Raw genomic sequence first — 23,081 nt, forward strand, 5'->3', positions numbered from 1 at the left:
GTGCTCTTTCTGGGAGGGGTTTCATCACTCCCCCCTTCATCTGAAGGACCAGACTCTGTAAAACTCCACTTTGGGCAATCCAGTGTGCCTGGAAGTTAGCAGCACACTGGAGAGCATGTGGCCGGGGTCATTATTCATGTCTAGAAAAACCGTCACCCGAGTATCGGTGCATACTTTATGGTTATAGTGACTCCTGTTATGAGAATGGAAGGAGTGTTTTATAACGCATAGTATTCTTATTATTATTGTGACGGGACGCGTAGGGTTCTCCGCGGCGAAAGAAATGAAGATGCTACAACAGGATCTTTCTTTTAATGGTAATGAAAATTGCTGTTGGTTTATTTGCTGGACACTCTTTCAGCTTGGAACTCTTAAACTCCACTCGGACTCTCATTCGTGCTCTGCTCACAGTGGATTTATAGCCCTCACAACCAATCAACACAACGCAGTCTCAGAGAGGGTAAATCACGAGACGAGAGAGAGAACTAGCAGGCAAAGCTACTACACACTAAAAGAGAGAGTTAGCAGCACAGCTACGCAGACCATGGAGAGAGAGAGAGAGAGAGAGAGAGAAAAACACATTAGCTTTACCCACTATAACACAGCACATTCATTAATGCAGGGCAATCACACACACACATCAACAAGGAGGCTGTGTGGTCCAGTGGTTAAAGAAAAGGGCTTGTAACCAGGAGGTCCCCGGTTCAAATCCCACCTCAGCCACTGACTCATTGTGTGACCCTGAGCAAGTCACTTAACCTCCTTGTGCTCCGTCTTTCAAGTGAAACGAAGTTGTGACTCTGCAGCTGATGCATAGTTCACACACCCTAGTCTCTGTAAGTTGCCTTGGATAAAGGCGTCTGCTAAATAAACAAATAATAATAATAATAACAACAAAGGCAACATCTACAATCTACACAAGTACTCCCACCCTTCCTCACATTCCAACACAAAGTCCAGAGCACCATAATCCTCAGGCTCAACTGCCCCACTGTTGCATTATTAATAATGAGTTTTTACATTTAAAAATATCTAGTCTGCCAAGAACAGTTAGTATTAGGTAATGTGTTTTTGATTAAAATTAAGATTTAGAAAGTTTAACAAACAACAAACTGATTTTGTGACGGAGATCGGATGGGCTCAATGGCCTCCACTTGTTTTTCACTTCTGTTAAAGTGCACAGTGCTAACAAAACAATTTGTCAGTCTTAACTAATCTGCTGCTGTGATGATACTCGACGTACACATTATGGTAAACCACAGGTTTTTTAAATGGTTGCTATTAGAGAAGAATATTTATCGGACGCACCTTGCAGATGCTCCAATGTGATCTGTTTTTGATGGTAATACATAACAGGTTACATTCACTGGAATTAGTTTGTTAGCTGTATGTATTTTAAGTTGAGGATCGACTACAAAAAGGAAAAGAAAAGGACAACATGAACTCTGTCTCTTTCTTGCTGGGTCTAAAAAAGCAAGCGGCCCCCATTTTTAGCACACACAACGATGAAGTGCCTTAATTGTGGCCATGTTTACTGTACACTGATTTTAGCAAGCCACAATTAATGTTTTTTTTTTCTCATATTTGCATGTTTTTGACACAGAGCAACCCCCCTCCCCCCCAGCAAACATGTACGCATTGGGCCCATATGCTGGCATACAGTGGGCACTGCGGGCATTTTCTGCCAATGTAAAACCTGCACTGGCCCAACTCGCGCGGAGCAGCCTACAGCTGCCATGGGCCTGTGCTGGGCCAGCAAGTGCCACACTTTGCTACTCAGCATAAATTAATAAACAAACAAATACATACATGACAAAAATCCCAACAAATCATTTACCCAACGACATTTGCTCATTTTGTATTTTGTGGAAATAATGTTGAAGATCGACTACAAAAAGGAAATGTTATTGAAGCTGACGTCCTGGGATCCTTCAAGAAGCTGCTTGATGAGATTCTGGGATCAATAAGCTACTAACAACCAAACGAGCAAGATGGGCTGAATGGCCTCCTCTCGTTTGTAAACTTTCTTATGTTCCAATAGAAATAGACAATTGAATGACAAATTATATCGCAAGAGCTGTATTGGATGTTAAGTTTTCCCAAAGTAACCCACCAGATATCCCTGCCACTCCTGGTGATTTTTAATGAAGTCTGGAGACATCTTAACGACTGTACATATAGGGAGGATGTAAGTATAGGCAGTTATATTACACTGCGCCCTATGTAAGCTTAAGAGCAATGCAGATTACTCAACACACACAAACAATGATCTGCAATGAGGATCTCAATGAGGATCTCAATGAGGATCTCAATGAGCGCGTCGGTCCCACTGCAGAGTTAGGAGTACAGAGAGCAGCAGGCGCTGTGTCACATTTGTGGAGCACGAAAATACAAAGCAAAAAAATGTCAGATGAAGGGCAGCAAAGTCCTCTTGGCTCACGGAAAAGAAAAACATTTTCTGAGAAGGAGCTCCTCAGCATGAAATAGAGCTGTTTAGAAAAGCCTCCGCCAACATCAGTTATGCTAGTATGCTTAGGAAATGATATGTATTGGCCTGCCCTTTTTAACATGACATCCAGAAATGTGCCTAGCACTCTGGAAAAGGTGGATTGGGCTATCCAGACATTCCAACTGTGGTCTCAAGGAACCAGAGGCTAAATCCCATGTGCAGGGATAGCGGTCTCTAGATTGATACTGGGGTCTAACTCATCCTTCAATTCAGCTCTTAGGTACTCTTAGGTCTCCAAACTCAGGTACAGTCCTTGCTGTCGCCATATCTGCGGAGTGCGATGATAACACTTTAACACCGCATCCTCCGGCATCCCAAACAAAGTGACCCTGGGATTGAATATGCAGGGTCTTCTTCGTCTTGCCCTTCTCCTCCGAACGTGTTCCTGTCTCTCCTCAACAAGAGCCAAGTGTCGCTGCATCAGGAAGTGTACCACAGCAGCCATCCTGAAGCCAATGACAGGTCTCTGCAGGTGTATGCTTTTATACAGCTAAGTTACTCGCTTCTACAATGGTCTGCACCTTGTAAGAAGAGGTGTAAAGTTTTTGGATGGTCAGCAATTGCCTAAGTGTAAGGCAAAATTCTTACATCACATTATAATGTTTGTTCCCGCTTATTATCCTGATCCCGCCCAAATCCATGCTATTTTCTTCAATTCAATATAATTTTAATGGATTAATGATGGCAAAGTGCAAATCTGATAGCGGGTGCAGAACGCCAGGTGAACACCATTCTTTACATATGTCACATTTTTAGGTGCCGGTAAAGTCAGACTTTGTGGTGTTTAAGCATGATTTACAGGGCGATTGTTACAAGATATCAATTTATTTATACATACAATTACATTTTATTTTTTTACACATTATTTTTACATACAATTACCCATTTATACATTTGGGTTTTTACTGGAGCAATCTAGGTAAAGTACCTTGCTCAAGGGTACAGCAGCAGTGTCCCTCACCTGGGATTGAACCCACGACCATCCGGTCAAGAGTCCAGAGCCCTAACCACTACCCCACACTGCTGCTCCACATTATGGGGGTTTTGCACCCACAAATCACTGCACAAATCCTTACATCGACCCCATAATGTATTCAACTATCGATGTTTGTATTGTAACACCTGTAAGTCACCTTGGATAAGGGTGTCTGCCAAATAAATAAATTATTACAAAATGAAAAGAAATGTTGAGCCTATTTACCCATGTAATAGTTTACTTGAGCACACAACTTTACTGATTGACAGATTACTATTGCCTGTGCCCACTTCTCTCAGATTCTGGCCACTCCACCAATCATAATAGGCATACATCATGATTGACAGATTATTATTGTCAGTGTTCACGTCCTCTTTTGGACACTACACCAATCATAATAGGCAACCGTTATGATTGACAGATCACTATTTTGTATGCCCACCTCTTCTTTCTCAGATTCTGAGAGGGGTATCGCTGCAGAACGCAGGCTCGCACAGCGTAGCTCTCACAGGCAGCTCACACAGGGTAGTGCTGCATGTGCAACGTGTAATAAACGCCATCATTATATGCTACAGCCTGATCACATGATAAGGATGATGAATTTATGTACTAAAACTGAGTTTATTTCATAACAATAACCTCAACCTAAACCTAAGGTTCGTGGTGTATTGGCCGTGGATCACCAATTAATTCTGACAGGGTAATCACTATGTTCAGTGTTCTCCCCTTCCCACACCCTGTTTATGGTCACGTGGTAGGGGTGTTGAGGGTGAATGAAGCACGATATAAAATTATGAGTTACGCACGCAGAACTGCCCTCTGTGAGCTTCCTGCAAGAGCTACGCTGTGCAAGCCTTCGTTCTGCAGCGATATACTCTTGGAGATTCTGTCCACTCCACCAATCATAATAGCCAACCGTTATGATTGATGCCAATTAGTGACTGACTGAGTGGGAGGGTCAAATAGCGGAATCGGCATCGCACGAGGGAGAGGGAAGTCAGCGACGCTGCTGTGTTGACGCCACGTGAGCAGTAAGATTGAGAGGTAAGGTCTAAACTGACAGTGTAAGAGTAGTGATAAATAACTGAATTATTCTCAGTGACAGTGTTGATCTGTTTTTTGTTGGATTTTTATGTTTTCTGGCAGTCTGGGAAATTTGAGTTTTTGATTGTATTTATTTTTTGGTTGGTTGGGCACGCGTCTCACGCTTAGAAAGTTCCAGAAAGACCAAAGCAGCGGGAAATGGGCCTTGCATAATTGGAAGGTGATGCTGGTTTGACAGCAAATATTTTTCAAGTAAGAAACACTAAAAATAAGGTTTAAATGTGTTCAAATTCTTTTATACTGGTACTGGTTCCTTGTTAATATAATAAGGTTGTAAAATGATGTGTTTAGATAAAGTTAATACCGTTTTCAAGTTTGCCTAAAGCCTTGTTTTGTACTTTACATTACTGTGACAGAGAGCGAATGAATCCGAGTCAACAGTCTCCCTCCTGACCTGTGAGGGCGCTGTATAACAGGAACAGAGTGCCCCGGACTGGATGGTTTGACAGTTCATTCCAGGGTCAGTCGGAAGACGACCATCCAGGAAGGGGGGGAGTCACAATACCAATACCTTAATGCGGTAAGCGATGTGTCAGTCATGGATTGGAGGATGCATGACTGCACTCGCTACCGAAGGGGGCGTGACTGAGGGTATCAGGGGATGTGGCCAAGCAACCTGTTCCTTTGTTATGGTTGAGAAAAGACCTGTAAAGGATAGAACAAGAAAAAGTAACCATGAGTATTTTGTATTGTATCTGTCTGTCGCAATTGTCACATTTATAATTCATAGAAGCTGGGAGCTATTGCTAATCAGCCAGCATCACCCCTGTGTGTGGTATTATTATTTTGGGACTGAATCCCGTAGTTTTAACTGTGCTATACACATCGTTGTGTAGGACCAGTTATTTATTACTTTGCTATCAAGCAACCAGCCAAATAAAAGAGCTGTTTTTCACCGTGAACTGTCTTGTGTCTGTTATTCCTGAGCACTGCATCACCTCTACACCTGCACACTGCAAACCACTTTGCCACAATTACCCATAGAGTACTTCATGTTTTAGGCTCACTGTTGATCCCTTTTATTAAAGTTTCACAGTCCTGTAAAAATAATGGTTGATGTTATTTGCCGTGGTTAGCTTCTTATCGCAATGCAATTCTGACACAAACAGCAGGGTTTTAGCTCTTATTGGAGGACTGGCACAGTGCTGATAGCCAGTCTCGCAGGCACCCGGCTAGCGACGGGTCGTTCTAATTCGGCACCCCAAGAATCCCCCAGTCGACTCCACCCTATCCAGCCCTGGCAGCGCTATCAGCAATCAGCCGTGGGGCGGACATCGATTGGAGAAACCATGGCAACGGGTTTATTGCAGGGAGGAGTTTTGTGGCACAAAGGGGAAGCAGCTACGTGAGTACAGGCCGTGTGCTGAAATGTAATCTGCAGCTGAACCTGTGTGTTTTAGAAGTTACGTGATTTGTTAGTTTTGTTTCAGAAGAGGACTGAGGAGACAGGACTCTTCAGCCACGGAGCCAGCACACATCCCTGATGACAGCCCTCACTGCAGGATGTCCTCGGCTCACCGCGCACCAGGGACCCGTGTGGTCTGGCCGGGCGCCTGCGGGCTTGCCTGTAAGCTGCCCAGAGCTGCATTGTCCTCCAATGCTGTAGCTCTGAGGTGGCTGCACGGTGAGCCTGCAGTGTGTAAGAGCAGGGGTGGTAGCGGTGAGCTGAGCCTAAAAATAATAGGACATTCTAAATTAAAAAAAAAAAAGATTTGCCAAAGATATCCTGTTTAAGCATAATTGTTTTTTCTAGTTATATATTTTTTTGTAAATAAGTGTAGAATTGTTTTATTTTCCGCAATTTTTTTTTTAACCAAATTTGACCAAATTACTCATCCTTGACCTTTATTATATTAATATAAAGAAAAAAAATACAAAAGTAAAATAAAATTCTAAACTTATTTACAAAAATAGTCAAACAAAATACAGTACAGTACAGTTTTAAAGGGTGCTTGGTGAAGGACATTGTCCCTCGTTGTAGGCTTAAGGTATGTCACCACAGTAGTGTTGTCTGTCCCAACAAGCACATGTCTGCCCTACACCTCCTGTAAAAAATTCAGCAAGGCTAGAAACACTGCCTGCAGTTCCAGAATATTTACATGGAGACCCTGTCACTGGGGTCTCCATACTCCTTCTACTCCCCTGTCGTTCCACACGGCGCCCCAGCCGAGGCTGGATGCATCTGTGGTTATAACCTCTCTCCTTGTAACGCTGCCCAGCGCTACGCCTAAGAGTAGGTGAGCAGGCTGTGTCCACCAGGATAGAGCCTGCAGACAGTGCTGAGACACTGTCAGCAGACGGCCGTGGTTCAATGTGGGTTGAAAAACCCTGCTGTTGAACCAGCCTTGGAGAGGACGCATGTGCAGAAGATCCAAGAGGAGGGACTGGGAAGCTGCTGCCATCAAGCCCAGAAGCCACTGAAACTGTTAGTTTCTTGCTGAGCTGAAAAAGCTTCAGACAAGCGGCTATTCTCTGCACTCTGTCTTCCGACTGACTGGACAGCATGGTCCTGGAATCCAGACACACTCCTAAATAGGAGGCTGTCTGTGAAGGTGCAAGCTGGCTCTTTGCATAGTTCACTGGCAGACCGTACCGGAACAGGTGATCTGTGATGAGTTTCGTGTGAGCCCCTGCCTGCGCTGGAGATTGAGCACAGATGAGGAAATCATCCAGGTGATTGAGCACTCTGATGCCCCGGAGTCTCAATGAGGCCAGAATAGCCTCCATGCACTTTGAAAATGCACAGGGGGCTAAAGACAAGCCGGACGGTAGAACCCAAAACTCGTACACTGTCCCTTGGAAAGCGAACCTGAGGTACTTCCTGTGCCCTCATTTCACTGGGATGTGAAAGTAAGGGTCTTTTAAATCCACCATAGTGAACCAGTCGCAGTCCTAAATACTTGGTGTTTCTTTTTGAACTTCAGCCTCACCTGTTAAACTAGAAACCTGACATTTCCTTCTCTCTAATTCTAACTTTCTTCTGATACATTAGAGTCCTGTGGTGCTCTTTTTATACTTTATCATTTAATAAAACTGCTTTGAAAAAGGCCATTTTAAACTGCACTTGTGACTATTGACTTTCATTTAATTAAAGGTGCTTGTGTGAGGGAACCCGTATCCTGGCCATGACTTAGAGGTTCCCCTATCTCTCTACATAAACAAGGGGTGGCGTAGATTTTGGGGTGTATTTGACTACATATGAAAGGGTAGTGTCGTCGCCCCCCCCCCCCCCCCAGGAATTTCGAAACTCGGCTTATGTTTTCGCCTATTGATTCGCCCATTACAGTGGCGCCGGCCCCCTCTGGTGTCAGCAACTGGATCTGCAGCCCCTATCTGTTACATTGGTGCCAGCCCCCTCTGGTGTCAGCAACTGGATCTGCAGTTGCTTTAAAATATATATACTGTATATAAAAATATATATATATATATTATGAGACATGGTAATTTGCATTTTAAATCTATATTTTGTGGCAATTAGAGATAAATTCCGCAGCAAATGTAGCTGCTGCTTTATTCTCTCCCAGAATTATTTTTAGTTGGGATTCCTCATCTTAGTGGTGGAAGCCAGGAACCCTGCTGATGAATTTGGGGTAGTAAAGATTTCTGACTTTGTTGTATTTTCTGCAGTCTAGAGCGAAGTGTTTCTCTGTTTCTACCTCCCCACAATCACTGGTCGCTCAGCCTCTATTTTGTCAGGGTCTGTCTCAGTTTGTGATCTTTTATTTCAGTTTAATAGTCAGCTAGGGAATAATTTCTGTTTAGCATTCTGTAGCATTCTAGTTTATTTTGTTTAGTTAATATAATTTGGTTTTTGGGAAGAGGCTGTTTTCCTGAGCTGAGGTGGGTGTGTTTTGCCCCGGTTGGTGTGAAGCTCTGATATCAGTATGGCTCTGTTCACAGAGCTTGAATCCTGAAGCTTAAGGGAATACCTTGGCTGTGTAACTGAACTGCACTGCTGCAGTCCTGCTCTGCTCATTACAAATCATTAGATACATGTCTAAATACTTGGTGCAACTGTTTTTAAAACTTTACTAACCATAATAAAACTTCTAGGTTATTTTTGAGGACAAAAAATGCAGAATAATTGTTAGACTGATACAGTATTTTCAAAATGGTCGTATTTTTCTGCAGTTCGCAAAATGTCCACATGGTGGACATTTTGCGGTTTAAGTGTCAGTTCGAAACTACAGTGACGTTTTAAAAAGTGCATGTATTTTTGCATGATCCTTTTAGTGTGTATCATGTAATGACAATTAGTTTTCATGTATTGCAGGAAGATTCTTGTGGAGCATCTTTTATTTTTTCCATATTGATATCAGTCAGTTAATCTGCTCGCAGTGTAAAATGAACACGTTTGTGATAAACTGTAACCCAGACACAGCGACAAATGTGGTACAATCAGATAGTCAGAAAGGTTGAATTAAAAGCATGAATAAATAAATACTGATATGAAACAAAATATACAAAAATATGTAAAACTTGAATCTATAATTAAGTATGACGGCAGAAGCGCCGAACACGAGCGTCATTAATTGCCCCACACGTGTTCTAAATTGATTTAGTAAATCCATCTGGAATGGCAATAATTGTTTAATTGTATAATTGTCACTATAAAACACATTTGTGACGATATGGTTCTGTTTGCTCGAAGACAGCGCGGGAGCGGGGAGCAACGTGCATCGAGGGGAGGGTTTAAAACGCATTTTACATTATATTTACTTGACTTATTATTATTATTATTATTATTATTATTATTATTATTATTATTGTTATTATTGTTATTATTATTATTTATTATTATTTTTACTTATAGTATTTTGTAAACGTTTTATCTGGGGTTTTTTTTTTTTAAACAAACATCATACATCTTTTCCTGGCTGAATTCGGCGTCTCCGGAGTCACGTTGAATCTCGGTGGAATCATTTTTGCCAGACAGGTCAGTGTATATTCCAGATATATTTTTGTTTCTGTCGGTTTTTTGTGTGTGTTTGTGATGGTATTTTGAATTTAGTTCGCCTTAGTACAATGTTTAAGTTTTGTTAAATTGTTGGAGCTCGCTACCTTAGGAACAGCTTTGTATGCGTTAATTGTGGACCTTATTCAGTAAATTAGATTAAGCCATTTCAATATTCTCAATAAACTACCACATGCTGGTATTCAATTTTGAACATCATGTACCTATTATTAAATGGAACATATACGGTATGCTGTTATAATAATGTGATATACCGGATGCTGCATTTAAACATTTTTAGTGAGGTTTTTAGCTTTGAATTAGGTCTAATATTTAACTGGTGCTCTGCTTATCAATAGAAACCAAGTTGTTTTTTGGGGTATTGTTAACAGTGAACTAGCCCAGATTTAACGGTATCGATATTATGTGGCGTTTATTCCTCCTGAGTTTATTGGTGGCGGGTTTGTTTTTGTATTTTAAACTTTTTTGTTATCAAACGCGTCGCTTGAAAGAGAGGAATAGCTTGAAACCGAAATCCGGTGTGCGTCATTGTAATGGGCGGGGTTATTCAAATATACAGACCGCACGGCATGCTGGGGGTTGCTAAATAACACCTCTATACAGCTAAACAATGTAACACGTCTCGTTTGTATCTATCGTCATGAATGTGATTTGTTAGTATGTGTCGATGTTTGTGTTAAAATGCAGCTGTGGAGGGGATAGTGTGAGGTCACCGTGACGGGGAAATATCTCGGCGGAGGTGCGGCTCTCGCCTCGAGAGCGAAACGGCATCGCTTCTCGGCCTTTTGGCTAAGATCAAGTGTAGTATCTGTTCTTATCAGTTTAATATCTGATACGTCCCCTATCTGGGGACCATATATTAAATTGATTTTTGGAACTGGGAGATGGAAGAGGGGCTTGCTCCGTCCACTCCACGCATCGACCTGGTATTGCAGTACCTCCAGGAACGGTGCACTCCCCTCCCGGGGGGAAACTAAACTGGTGAAAAAAACAGATGTAGTGTTTAGGAAATTCCAGTAGGATGGTGTGTGGTTTGTCTTGGCTGCGTGTTACCGGTGTAAAGGAAAGACCGTGAAAGTATTGTCCAGTTACTACTATATGTATTTTGGAAAGTAACTGAAAACACTCATTTCATACAGTATGTAAAAGATTTACATAAGCTAAAAATAAGAACTGGGGGAAAAAAGCCCTGTGTGGTTTGTCCAGGCTGCGTGTTCTCAGGTATAAACACTTATTGCAACTATGTTTTAAGCTGCAATATCTTGTTGAATCCAACAGATGGCGCTACAGCAATTTTGCTTCTTGTAATGTAAATTGGTCTGTGGAGAGCTGTTTTAGTGAAGTTTAATTTCAATTTCTGCAAGTTAATTTGATTATATGACTTCTATTATATGTAAACTTATGGAAACTATAGTAAGATCCAAAATGGAAAATTACCTGTATGCTAACAATATCCTGGGAGACAGTCAGCATGGTTTTAGGAAAGGGAGATCGTGTCTAACTAACCTACTTGACTTTTTTGAGGATGCAACATTGAAAATGGATAATTGCAAAGCATACGACATGGTTTATTTAGATTTCCAGAAAGCTTTTAACAAAGTCCCGCATAAAAGATTAATTCTCAAACTAAACGCAGTAGGGATTCAAGGAAATGCATGCACATGGATTAGGGAGTGGTTAACAGGTAGAAAACAGAAAGTACTGATTAGAGGAGAAACCTCAAAATGGAGCGAGGTAACCAGTGGTGTACGTCAGGGATCAGTATTAGGTCCTCTGCTATTCCTAATCTACATTAATGATTTAGATTCTGGTATAGTAAGCAAAGGTCATTCAAAGTGATCTAGACAGCATTCAGAACTGGGCAGACACATGGCAAATTAAATTTAATAGAGAAAAGTGTAAAGTATTGCATGCAGGAAATAAAAATGTGCATTATAAATATCATATGGGAGATACTGAAATTGAAGAAGGGAACTATGAAAAAGACCTAGGAGTTTATGTTGACTCGGAGATGTCTTCATCTAGACAATGTGGGGAAGCTATAAAAAAGGCCAACAAGATGCTCAGATATATTGTGAGAAGTGTTGAATTTAAATCAAGGGAAGTAATGTTAAAACTTTATAATGCATTAGTAAGACCTCACCTAGAATATTGTGTTCAGTTCTGGTCACCTCGTTACAAAAAGGATATTGCTGCTCTAGAAAGAGTGCAAAGAAGAGCAACCAGAATTATCCCGGGTTTAAAAGGCATGTCGTATGCAGACAGACTAAAAGAATTGAATCTATTCAGTCTTCACAACGTCGACCCAGGGGACTTTTTCGACCTGATAAAAAAAAAAATAAGGACAAGAGGTCACACATGGAGATTAGATAAAGGTGCATTCAGAACAGAAAATAGGAGGCACTTTTTTTACACAGAGAATTGTAAGGGTCTGCAACCAATTCCCCAGTAATGTTGTTGAAGCTGACACCCTGGGATCCTTCAAGAAGCTGCTTGATGAGATTCTGGGATCAATAAGCTACTAACAACCAAACGAGCAAGATGGGCTGATTGGCCTCCTCTCGTTTGTAACGTTTCTTATGTTCTTATTATTGCCCGACTTTGCCCCTAGATTTGTTTTTCTTCTCTGAACTTGGCCCTTCCACTCCTGATATTTGTTCCAAACCCTGTTCTAAATTGCAGGGTTCTCGCCAGGAATTCTGTATAGCCGAGCGGCAGAACATTATAGCTGGGAGCAATTAACAGAAAAATAAACTTGCCTTACCTTAAATATATAATATGACAAAATTGAAATAATGTGTTGTCTTATGTTGACTATCTGGTTACGCTTTTCTGTGTTCTGCATTTTCTTTTTCATTTGTTTTTTATTATGGTAAATTACCGTGCTTATTTAGGCACTCTCTGATTTGACTGGGGAAAGATAACGTAGGGTTATTGGAGTTCACACAAAAAAAGGTAACCTTTGCACTTTTTAGAGTAATTATTGAGCTTATTGCTTCAAAGCGACTTACAGAGACTAGGGTGTGTGAACTATGCATCAGCTGCAGAGTTACTTACAACTACGTCTCACCCGAAAGATGGAGCACAAGGAGGTTAAGTGACTTGCTCAGGGTCACACAATGAGTCAGTGGCTGAGGTGGGATTTGAACCGGGGACCTCCTGGTTACAAGCCCTTTAACCACTGGACCACACAGCCTCTTAAATTGCTTTCTTTTAAGTTTTCAGGGCATTATTTGTTTTTCACTATTATACATTTTTGGAATGCAACTGTTCATTTTAACAGTACTCGCCCGTTTGGTCACCATCATAACTGTTGCAGGAAACCGCAGTGTATTAATCCAGCACCTCTGCAATTAAGCATTTGTATGTCAGCTGACAACAGTTGATATCCCATCATGCCTTTCTTCTGAAAGGCGTACAGCCTCTAAACGAACCCCCCAATATCTCTCACAAGCACCTGGGTACATATTGTTACGATGTCACGACAAAAGGAATACTTTTTTTTTTTTGGTGCATATGTATAGCTATTGTGTACTATATCACCTTACAGTACAATAATACGACAAAAAATGGACTGAATGATAATACCCGAAAATCTTTATTTAATAAAGTAGCCGGCGCAAATATAATATTAGGTGGTGGATTGCGCCTATTGTCGGCTTATTTTGCCCCCCTGCATTCATCGTCACTATTTTTGCTTTGAAAATTGTTTTTTTTTTTAGCAATCATTTACTGTTTTAGCCTCTCAAAGTGCTTAACACAAACCCGCCCCTTCATCTCTGATTGGTTAAATGTTGTGTGAAGACATAACACAGCTGTCATGCGGTTCCAAGATTTCCAAGGGGAAAAGTGGATCGTGCAAGCGCAGTAAGGCAAAAGGAAGGTGCAGCAGCAGTACCTCCAGGAAAGGTGCACTCCCCTCTCAGGGGGAACTAAACTGGTGAAAAATAGATTTCAAACTCTTGCAGTTTATGGTAGGACTATATCACCTGTCCTGGCTTTGTTTCTAGGCTATTTAATCACAAATGGGTCTTTGCTGCAATAGCTTGTTCCATCCGACAGATGGCACTAAGTTAGTCTGGCATAAGATTACATTCAAAGCCCTGTAGTGGAGAGTCTCACAGTGCTGTGTTGCAACACAGCCAGGTCAAGTTAGTTTTCAATAGAAGTACCTGTAGTTTTAAACCTCGTTGGCTGGTGTGCTTTCTCTCTGAGTCTGCGTCTTGTGTGATGACTTGTATTACCGCCCCAGTCTGAGAATTCATGACTGACTGGTACTGAGTTGAGCTCAGACCTGTTTTTTTAAATGTTGTTGCACATTTTAAATCCAGTGTTTCTGCTTATTCCTGTCCTACGGATTGGTTGCAGGATTTGCATTATTAAAGTGCTTTTTTATTTCTACACGTCTCTGGCAGTAAAGATGGTCAGCAGGAGGGGTGTTTTTTTTAATTGATCGCTTTTCTGTACTGACTATTTTGTTTATAAAAACAACCAGCATTTGTCAACTGATAGTCTGCTAGAAGCGCAATCAATCCTTATTGTTAAAAGCACAGTAGCATCTGCAAGACGGGTGGATTGGGCCTGGGGAGAATCCTGAATTGTTTAATTAAACCAATTAAATAAGCCTCCATCCTGACCCTGTAGTTCATTCTCATTTTACCTGTTAAACCTGGAGTGGAATAATGGCCTCCAGGACCGGTGTTGTAGGGAATTAATAGACCGGGGGAAAAGTGGATCGTGCAAACACAGTAAAGCAAAAGGAAGGTGCAGCAGGAGTTTGATTTAAAGGGGAGGTTAACTACATGAATCCACATGTTCTATCTGGTAGTTTTATTTGCCAGATCGTATTGTATTGTGTTCACACTTTTTTTTTGTTAGTAAAATGTGTGGTGCAAAGTGTTCATTTATACTGTAACTTGCCTCTCTTTACACTAGGCCTAGTGTTAAATGCTTGTCACCTTTTTTCTGCCTGTTATTGTTGTTAATCACTTTTAGTTGTGTGATCGCAAATATTTATTTACTGTATATTAAAAGGTTTTACACATCAAGGTTATTCTTTAATTGAAATTTAATGTTTTAGTAATACATTCTAATGACATACAATATTGTAGTATTGCAAGGTATATTGTCAGTAGGCCTGACATTAACTATCACAGTTTACAAAGATGAAATGTTAACATCCTAGTATTAAAAATATAAATAAATCAAACATTATAGCTAAATTAGTAAACACGTGTTTTTTTTTTTGATTAGGAACAGTTTTGTCATGTAGCATATGTACCTAGGATGGAAAATAAAAATTAGTACTGTCTGTGCAAACTGGCCGTGCATCGTGGCCTAAGTTAGTAACCGCATCATGGAGCTCAATTTTGTCTGACAATCACGCTTTAACTGTTTTGATAAACGCTCGCATACCTATCCTTACAGTACTGCTTGCACGTTAAATATGTAACAAACATCTTGAGTTGCTGTAATGCTTGTTAGACACATACATGATACTTAAAGTTCATTTTAAATGAGTTATTTTTAGTTAATAGATCCGATCAATTTATTCCTTGGGCTCGATCTACTAATTCCCTCTACGTGGTACTAGTCGGTGTAAACCTTAGAATCAATGGAACCTCCCCTTTTAAATTCTAGATGGTGATCCACTTTTTCCCCGGTCTACTTATTCCCCAGGACACCAGTATTGGACACCGGTATTGGACACCCCGGATCTGTGACTGATTTGACCCAGTTGCTGCGATTTTTAAAGGAAGGATGCTGTAGAATGAAGTTTACTTCAAAATAACCCATTAAGTGCCAGTGTTGTAATTGAGGACAGGCTGCTTTGTAATTTCTAGAGCATTAACTGACATCTACCTCAATTCTCTTCAACTGTATTATAAGTTCTGCTAATTTTAACTGCAAAAGTTGCCTAAATGTAATGTATACAATTATACAAATAGCTTGTGCTAACTGTTTCAGAAATGTGGTACTTCACAGGTTAAAATACATGCTTTCTGTAGTTCAGTTAACCATGGCACTACAGTGCCACCCGGTGGATAACGTTGCCTGAATGCAGCTTCAGCTCATGTATTTGTGACGCAATAATAGGGAGGCGTGTTTATGCTGTTTGGAATTCTGGGTTGATTTAGCTCCGAAATGAATGAAGACGTGTTTTAAAAACTAAATAAAGCACACTCCACTTTACAAGTTAATACAACATGCTGTGTATGGCTTTGTTCCTGTGTTACAATACTTGCATACGTCCCTCCCACCTTAGGAATCGTCGAGGATGAAGAGATGCCAATGAGAGAAGAGTTTATTGAAAAAATTATAATCAATCCAATGCAGGTAGACTTGGACCAAATCCTAGGAATACAGAGAAATGGAAGAGAAAAATACCTGGATGTGACGATGAAGTGTAAAACCTACTTCACGCAATTCATGGAGAAATGCAGAGAAATTGAGGAACAACACCCACTGAACAAATATAGGGTAAGGTCCATGGAAAGGAATAACTTTAGACTGTTGACGATAAACATGTTTGACATGAATGTTACAGATGCAGAAGTGGGCTTGTTTTTGTGTGATTATGTGGACATACAATCTGCACCCATGTATAGAAGAGATAAATATGGAGTATGGAATGGGCAAAGGCAGTATGAAGTGCTGTTGAGAGATGATGAAAGGGGATTTGAGGGGTTTTTACATCCACCAGCTACCTTTCGAATTGGACGCGTGAAAGGTTATATACTGTATTCAAGACAGCCTCAATATTGTAGAATGTGTCATGAGGAGGGACATCCAGAGTACAGATGCAAGAAACAGAAATGTTTGAATTGCAAAGAAATGGGCCATTTTGCATCAGCTTGTCCAAAACCGAAAGCGTGCAATGAGTGTGGAGCAACAAACCATCTGTATAGGGAATGTCCAAACAGAACCTATGCAAGTGCCGCAAAGGGCCAAGAGGAAAAAATGGAGCTAAGGCCCATTGAGATCGTCCTGCAGGAAATACAAGACTCCCTAGTATCCCCTCCTGGACCAATCGAGGAAGGAAAGGAGATGGGCTCACCTTCTGACACAGCACTTTTGGAGGGAGACAACGGAGGAGTGAAGGAACAAGGAGACTGTATTCCAGATTCAGAGCTAGCTGAGCTGCCAGCTATGGGTGAGGGTGAAGAGGAGAATGAAACTATGGAAGGAAAGAGTGAGGAATCACAAGGTACGATGATTCCCGATACCATCGAGAATAGAAGGCCCTGGGGTGAGAGAGCAGAGGAGGCAATGGAGGAGCAGCAAGAGAAATGGAACCTTGTACCGGGAACCATGAAACGGAAGCTGGAAGAGGGGAACACCGACGAGGCTACACTAGAAATATCAAACATATTTCAAGGTTTACCCAAAATATTGTATATGTCATCTGAAGATTATGAGGCTTCTCTTGTCTCTGTCAGCTTGGGATCCCAGATGATAGGAGATGAGGAAAAGTTGGATAAGGAAGGGTCACAGGAAGGTTACCTGGGAAAAAATGAAGTTGAGGGGTTTATGGAAACAACAGGATTTTCTGTAGAAAGGAAGAAGGATAAAGGAAAAGGAAAGAAGCAGAAAAAAACAAACCATTGAATCAGTATGAGAGGCTTGAACTTCTTATCTCTGAATGTAAGAGGACTGAGGGATTCGGAGAAGAGAAGGGCTCTTTTTTTCTCATTGGATACGATGGTCTTTGATGTGGAATTCTTACAAGAGTGTCACCTCAAGGATGGGCAGGATATCAGAACTTTTTCCAAGGAGTGGACTTCAGGTGCTTCGTATTGGAGCATAGGAAATGTCCATTCGGATGGGTTGGGAGTATTGTTTAAAGATAAGGGATTCATTATGGAGGATCTTGTGTCACTTGTGCCTGGGAGATTGCTGGTTGTGGACGCGCGAAGGAGTGACAGTAAATACAGATTTATTAATATATATGCACCATGTAATAAATCCAAGAGATTAGATTTTTTAAAAAGCCTTTTAAATCTTTTGGATACAAACAGATATATTATAATGGGAGGAGATTTTAATGTATCTTTAGATAATTTGGGGAAAAAAGATTACACAGATTTTTCAGGGGCTTTTTTGTTAAAGGCAATTAAAGACTATCATTTACAGGATGCATATAGGAAAATTAATAAAACTGATTTAGGATTCACATGGGGTAACACAAGAGGGCACAGAAGTAGGCTAGATTATTTTTTAGTATCACAGAGTATTAAAATAACTGGTTTTAGGGTTCTTCCATGCTGGTGTTCGGACCATGAAATGGTGGTGGTCACAACAAAGGAAAATGAGGCCCAGATAGGAAAAGGGTATTGGAGGATGAACCTAAAATTATTGGAGGATACTCGGTTTTTGGAAGAATTAAAAGAGTATTATAAACTGTGGCAAGAATTTAAAAAGGGGTATAACACAAGTTTAGAGTGGTGGGAAGAATGTAAAAGAAATATAGCAGGTTTTTGTGTCATATATTCAGGTAAGAAAAGAAGGCAGGAAAGGAAAGATGTTTGGTGGGACAATAAAAAATTGCAAACATTAATGGAAAAAAGAAATCGGGGAATAAAGATAAATGAAGAAGAGGTGGCAGTAGTAAAACAGAACATTAAAAGCTATTATATTAGAAAATCTAAAGAATTTGCTTTTTTAGCCAAAGCAGAGGAACTGGATAAGGATGAAAAAGTAACTAAATACTTTTTTCAAACAATTAAACAAAAACAGACGAGGGAAATCATTAGTAGTTTTTTTACGGACACAGGGGAGGTTAAAGGGACAGAAGGTATACTTAAACATGCATGCTCCTTCTATAAGGAACTGTTTTCAAAAAGAGAGATAGATGAGGAGAAAGGAGGTATTTTGTTGGGGAATATAAATAGAATACTAACAGAAGAGAGTAGAAGTGAATTGGAGGGGGAGATAACAGAGGAGGAGATTAAAAGGGCTCTTTTTTCTATGAAAGGGAATAAGACACCAGGAGGGGATGGGTTACCAAAAGAGTTTTATGTCTGTTTATGGGAAATAATTAAAAATGATCTTGTAGAAATTTTTAGAGAGGTGTACAAGAATGGTAAGCTAACAACATCAATGAAATCCGGAATTGTACATCTAATTTATAAAAAAGGAGAAAGGAAAGATATTAAGAATTGGAGGCCAGTAACCTTATTAGGAACAGATTATAAAATCCTTAGTAAGGTTTTGGCTAATAGATTAAAGGAGGTTCTGGAGATTTTAGTTAGTGAAGATCAGACGTGTGGGGTTAAGGGGAGGGCTGGTTCTTTTAATTTGTCTTTAATAAGAGATGTTATTAGTTGGGTAGAGGAAAGAAACTTACCATTATGCCTTTTAAGCCTAGACCAAGAAAAGGCATTTGATCGGGTTAGTCATGTTTTCCTGTTAAAAGTTTTACAAACAATGAATCTAGGTGAAGAGTTTATTTCATGGATCAAAATTTTGTATAACAATGTAAACAGTAGGATAAAAGTTAATGGGTTTTTGAGTGAACCTTTGGAGCAGAATGGAGGAGTAAGACAGGGATGCCCCTTGTCTCCTTTGTTGTATGTTTTATTTATAGAACCACTAGCAGAAATGTTAAGGAATGAAAAACAAATTGAAGGGGTACATATTCCAGGAGGATGGGGGGAAAAAGTCAAAGTTGCACAATATGCAGATGACACCACTGTATTTCTGTCTACAGATAGAGGATTGGAAAAAACTGTGGCAATTTTAGAGAACTATTGTAAAGCAACAGGATCTGCTATAAATTTCAACAAATCCTCTGTCATGTATTGTGGAAGATGGAGGTATAGGACAGATGTGAGGTACGGTTTTTCTGTTTGTCCTACAGGAATCAAAATTCTGGGTGTTAAATTTTATCACAAAGATTCAGCTAATCACAACTGGGAGGAAAAAATTGTGAAGGTAAAAAAGAAATTGAACATTTGGAAGGGTAGAAAACTTAGCATAATGGGTAGGGGGCTAGTAGTTAGGGTAGACCTGTTGTCTAGTTTGATTTACTTAGCCCTAATTTTTCCGATTCCTACCAAATGTAAAATAATTTTGACTAGGTTGGTTTTTTCATTTATATGGGGGGGTAAGTATGAACCTGTTAAGAGGGAGCAGATGTATTTAGAAATAGAAGAGGGAGGAAGGGGGGTTGTGTGCATCCCATTAAAATTAGAAGTGTTATATGTTTGTTTTTTATGTAAACTATTAATAGACAAGGTACAACATAAAGCCATGTATTTTGTGAAGTTGTGGGCAGCTTTACCATTAAGGAAAATTGTTCCATTAGATAATAGTGGGCCAAAGGCTGAAAATGTACCTTGGCAATATGAAAAATTAGTCTTGTTTTTGAGAGCTCATCCTGGGTGTGTAAAGGAGGAGGTATTAAAGGATCATAAGAAAATGTATAAGGATTTAAAGGGAAAGATGCTTGGAACACAAATAACAGAACTGGAAAAGAAAAAGGTGAAATGGAAATTAATTCAACCAAAAGAGTTATGTAATGAGAGAAAAGACCTGAATTGGCTGGCAGCACTAAATAGATTACCAGTAAGAGAACGGTTATACAATCAAGGTTCAACACTTACCAGAGGTTGCCCGAGAGGTTGTCCAGGAGATGAGACTCTGCAACATGTTTTTTGGGAATGTTATCTAGCCCATTGCTTCTGGAAAAGAACACAACAACTGTTAAGGTTGGTATTAATAGATATTGTTTTGAATCCTGACTTAATTCTAAGAGGGGAAGGGTTGGGACAATTTGAAAAAGAAAAGATAATCTGGTGCATAATAAGTATTGGTAAAGAGATATTGTGGGAAGAAAGGAACGCTCAAGTAAAAAAGAAAAAAGAAGGTAGAACATCGAAACAATTGTGGTATGAATTGAAATATAAAGTGTTAATGGAAATTAAAATGTGGGAAATAAGGATGGAAAAAGAGAAATATAAGCTTTTGTGGGGCGAAGTGGGAAAATATTGTAAATAAAATGTTTTTTTGTTAGGGGGAAATCTGTTCATAAATGGAAGGGATTGATGTATTTGTGAATAACTGTATATAATTTGTTACACATGTTGTTATTCTGTATTGTAAATGGTGAGAGTATATTGTATGTACATATGGTTACTGTGAAATTTGTATTTTCAAGATTTAATAAAAATATCTTTAAAAAAAAAAATCTGTTCTTATCAGTTTAATATCTGATACGTCCCCTATCTGGGGACCATATATTAAATTGATTTTTGGAACTGGGAGATGGAAGAGGGGCTTGCTCCGTCCACTCCACGCATCGACCTGGTATTGCAGTACCTCCAGGAACGGTGCACTCCCCTCCCGGGGGGAAACTAAACTGGTTAAAAAAACAGATGTAGTGTGTAGGAAACACCGGTAGGATAGTCTGTGGTTTGTCTTGGCTGCGTGTTACCTGTGTAAAGGCACGACGGTGAAAGTACTGTCCAGTTACTACTATATGTATTTTGGAAAGTAACTGGAAACACTCATTTCATACAGTATGTAAAAGATTTACATAAGCTAAAAATAAGAACTGGGGAAAAGAGCCCTGTGTGGTTTGTCCAGGCTGCGCGTTCTCAGGTATAAACACTTGCTGCAACTATGTTTTAAGCTGCAATATCTTGTTGCATCCAACAGATGGCGCTACAGCAATTTTTCTTGTAATGGAAATTGGTCTGTGGAGAGCTGTTTTAGTGAAGTTTAATTTCAATTTCTGCAAGTTAATTTGATTATATGACTTCTACTATATGGAAACTTATGGAAACTATAGTAAGATCCAAAATGGAAAATTACCTATATGGTAACAATATCCTGGGAGACAGTCAGCATGGTTTTAGGAAAGGGAGATCGTGTCTAACTAACCTGCTTGACTTTTTTGAGGATGCAACATTGAAAATGGATAATTGCAAAGCATACAACATGGTTTATTTAGATTTCCAGAAAGTCCTGCATAAAAGATTAATTCTCAAACTGAACGCAGTAGGGATTCAAGGAAATGCATGCACATGGATTAGGGAGTGGTTAACAGGTAGAAAACAGAAAGTACTGATTAGAGGAGAAACCTCAAAATGGAGCGAGGTAACCAGTGGTGTACGTCAGGGATCAGTATTGGGTCCTCTGCTATTCCTAATCTTCATTAATGATTTAGATTCTGGTATAGTAAGCAAACTTGTTAAATTTGCAGAAGACACAAAAATAGGAGGAGTGGCAAACACTGTTGCAGCAGCAAAGGTCATTCAAAATGATCTAGACAGCATTCAGAACTGGGCAGACACATGGCAAATGAAATTTAATAGAGAAAAGTGTAAAGTACTGCACGCAGGCAATAAAAATGTGCATTATAAATATCATATGGGAGATACTGAAATTGAAGAAGGGAACTATGAAAAAAAAGACCTAGGAGTTTATGTTGACTCAGAAATGTCTTCATCTAGACAATGTGGGGAAGCTATAAAAAAAGGCCAACAAGATGCTCGGATATATTGTGAGAAGTGTTGAATTTAAATCAAGGGAAGTAATGTTAAAACTTTATAATGCATTAGCAAGACCTCACCTAGAATAGTGTGTCCAGTTCTGGTCACCTTGTTACAAAAAGGATATTGTTGCTCTAGAAAGAGTGCAAAGAAGAGCAACCAGAATTATCCCGGGTTTAAAAGGCATGTCGTATGCAGACAGGCTGAAAAAATTGAATCTATTCAGTCTTCACAACGTCGACCCAGGGGACTTTTTCGACCTGATAAAAAAAATGACAAGAGGTCACATATGGAGATTAGATAAAGGTGCATTCAGAACAGAAAATAGGAGGCACTTTTTTTACACAGAGAATTGTGGGAGTCTGGAACCAACTCCCCAGTAATGTTGTTGAAGCTGACACCCTGGGATCCTTCAAGAAGCTGCTTGATGAGATTCTGGGATCAATAAGCTACTAACAACCAAACGAGCAAGATGGGCTGATTGGCCTCCTCTCGTTTGTAACGTTTCTTATGTTCTTATTATTGGCCGACTTTGCCCCTAGATTTGTTTTTCTTCTCTGAACTTGGCCCTTCCACTCCTGATATTTGTTCCAAACCCTGTTCTAAATTGCAGGGTTCTCCCCAGGAATTCTGTACAGCCGAGCGGCAGAACATTATAGCTGGGAGCAATTAACAGAAAAATAAACTTGCCTTACCTTAAATATATAATACGACAAAATTGAAATAATGTGTTGTCTTATGTTGACTATCTGGTTACGCTTTTCTGTGTTCTACATTTTCTTTTTCATTTGTTTTTTATTATGGTAAATTACCGTGCTTATTTAGGCACTCTCTGATTTGACTGGGGAAAGATAACGTAGGGTTATTGGAGTTCACACAAAAAAGGTAACCTTTGCACTTTTTAGAGTAATTATTGAGCTTATTGCTTCAAAGCGACTTACAGAGACTAGGGTGTGTGAACTATGCATCAGCTGCAGAGTTACTTACAACTACGTCTCACCCGAAAGATGGAGCACAAGGCGG

At 39.9% G+C, this 23,081-nt stretch overlaps 2 non-coding genes and 1 pseudogene across 2 annotated transcripts; all 3 read left to right on the forward strand.

The window, feature by feature from the left end:
- Positions 1 to 10,333: 10,333 nt before the first annotated feature.
- On the forward strand, positions 10,334 to 10,524 carry LOC131709484 (U2 spliceosomal RNA). The gene has a single exon (XR_009311548.1). It is a non-coding gene; the product is annotated as a U2 spliceosomal RNA (small nuclear RNA).
- A 3,260-nt stretch (positions 10,525 to 13,784) lies between these two features.
- Positions 13,785 to 13,851, forward strand: LOC117967807 (small nucleolar RNA SNORD31). The gene has a single exon (XR_004662141.2). It is a non-coding gene; the product is annotated as a small nucleolar RNA SNORD31 (small nucleolar RNA).
- A 6,882-nt stretch (positions 13,852 to 20,733) lies between these two features.
- LOC117398721 (U2 spliceosomal RNA) lies at positions 20,734 to 20,905 on the forward strand (annotated as a pseudogene).
- Positions 20,906 to 23,081: the final 2,176 nt, after the last annotated feature.

This window comes from Acipenser ruthenus, chromosome 43, assembly GCF_902713425.1.
Source record: "Acipenser ruthenus chromosome 43, fAciRut3.2 maternal haplotype, whole genome shotgun sequence".
NCBI lineage: Eukaryota > Metazoa > Chordata > Actinopteri > Acipenseriformes > Acipenseridae > Acipenser > Acipenser ruthenus.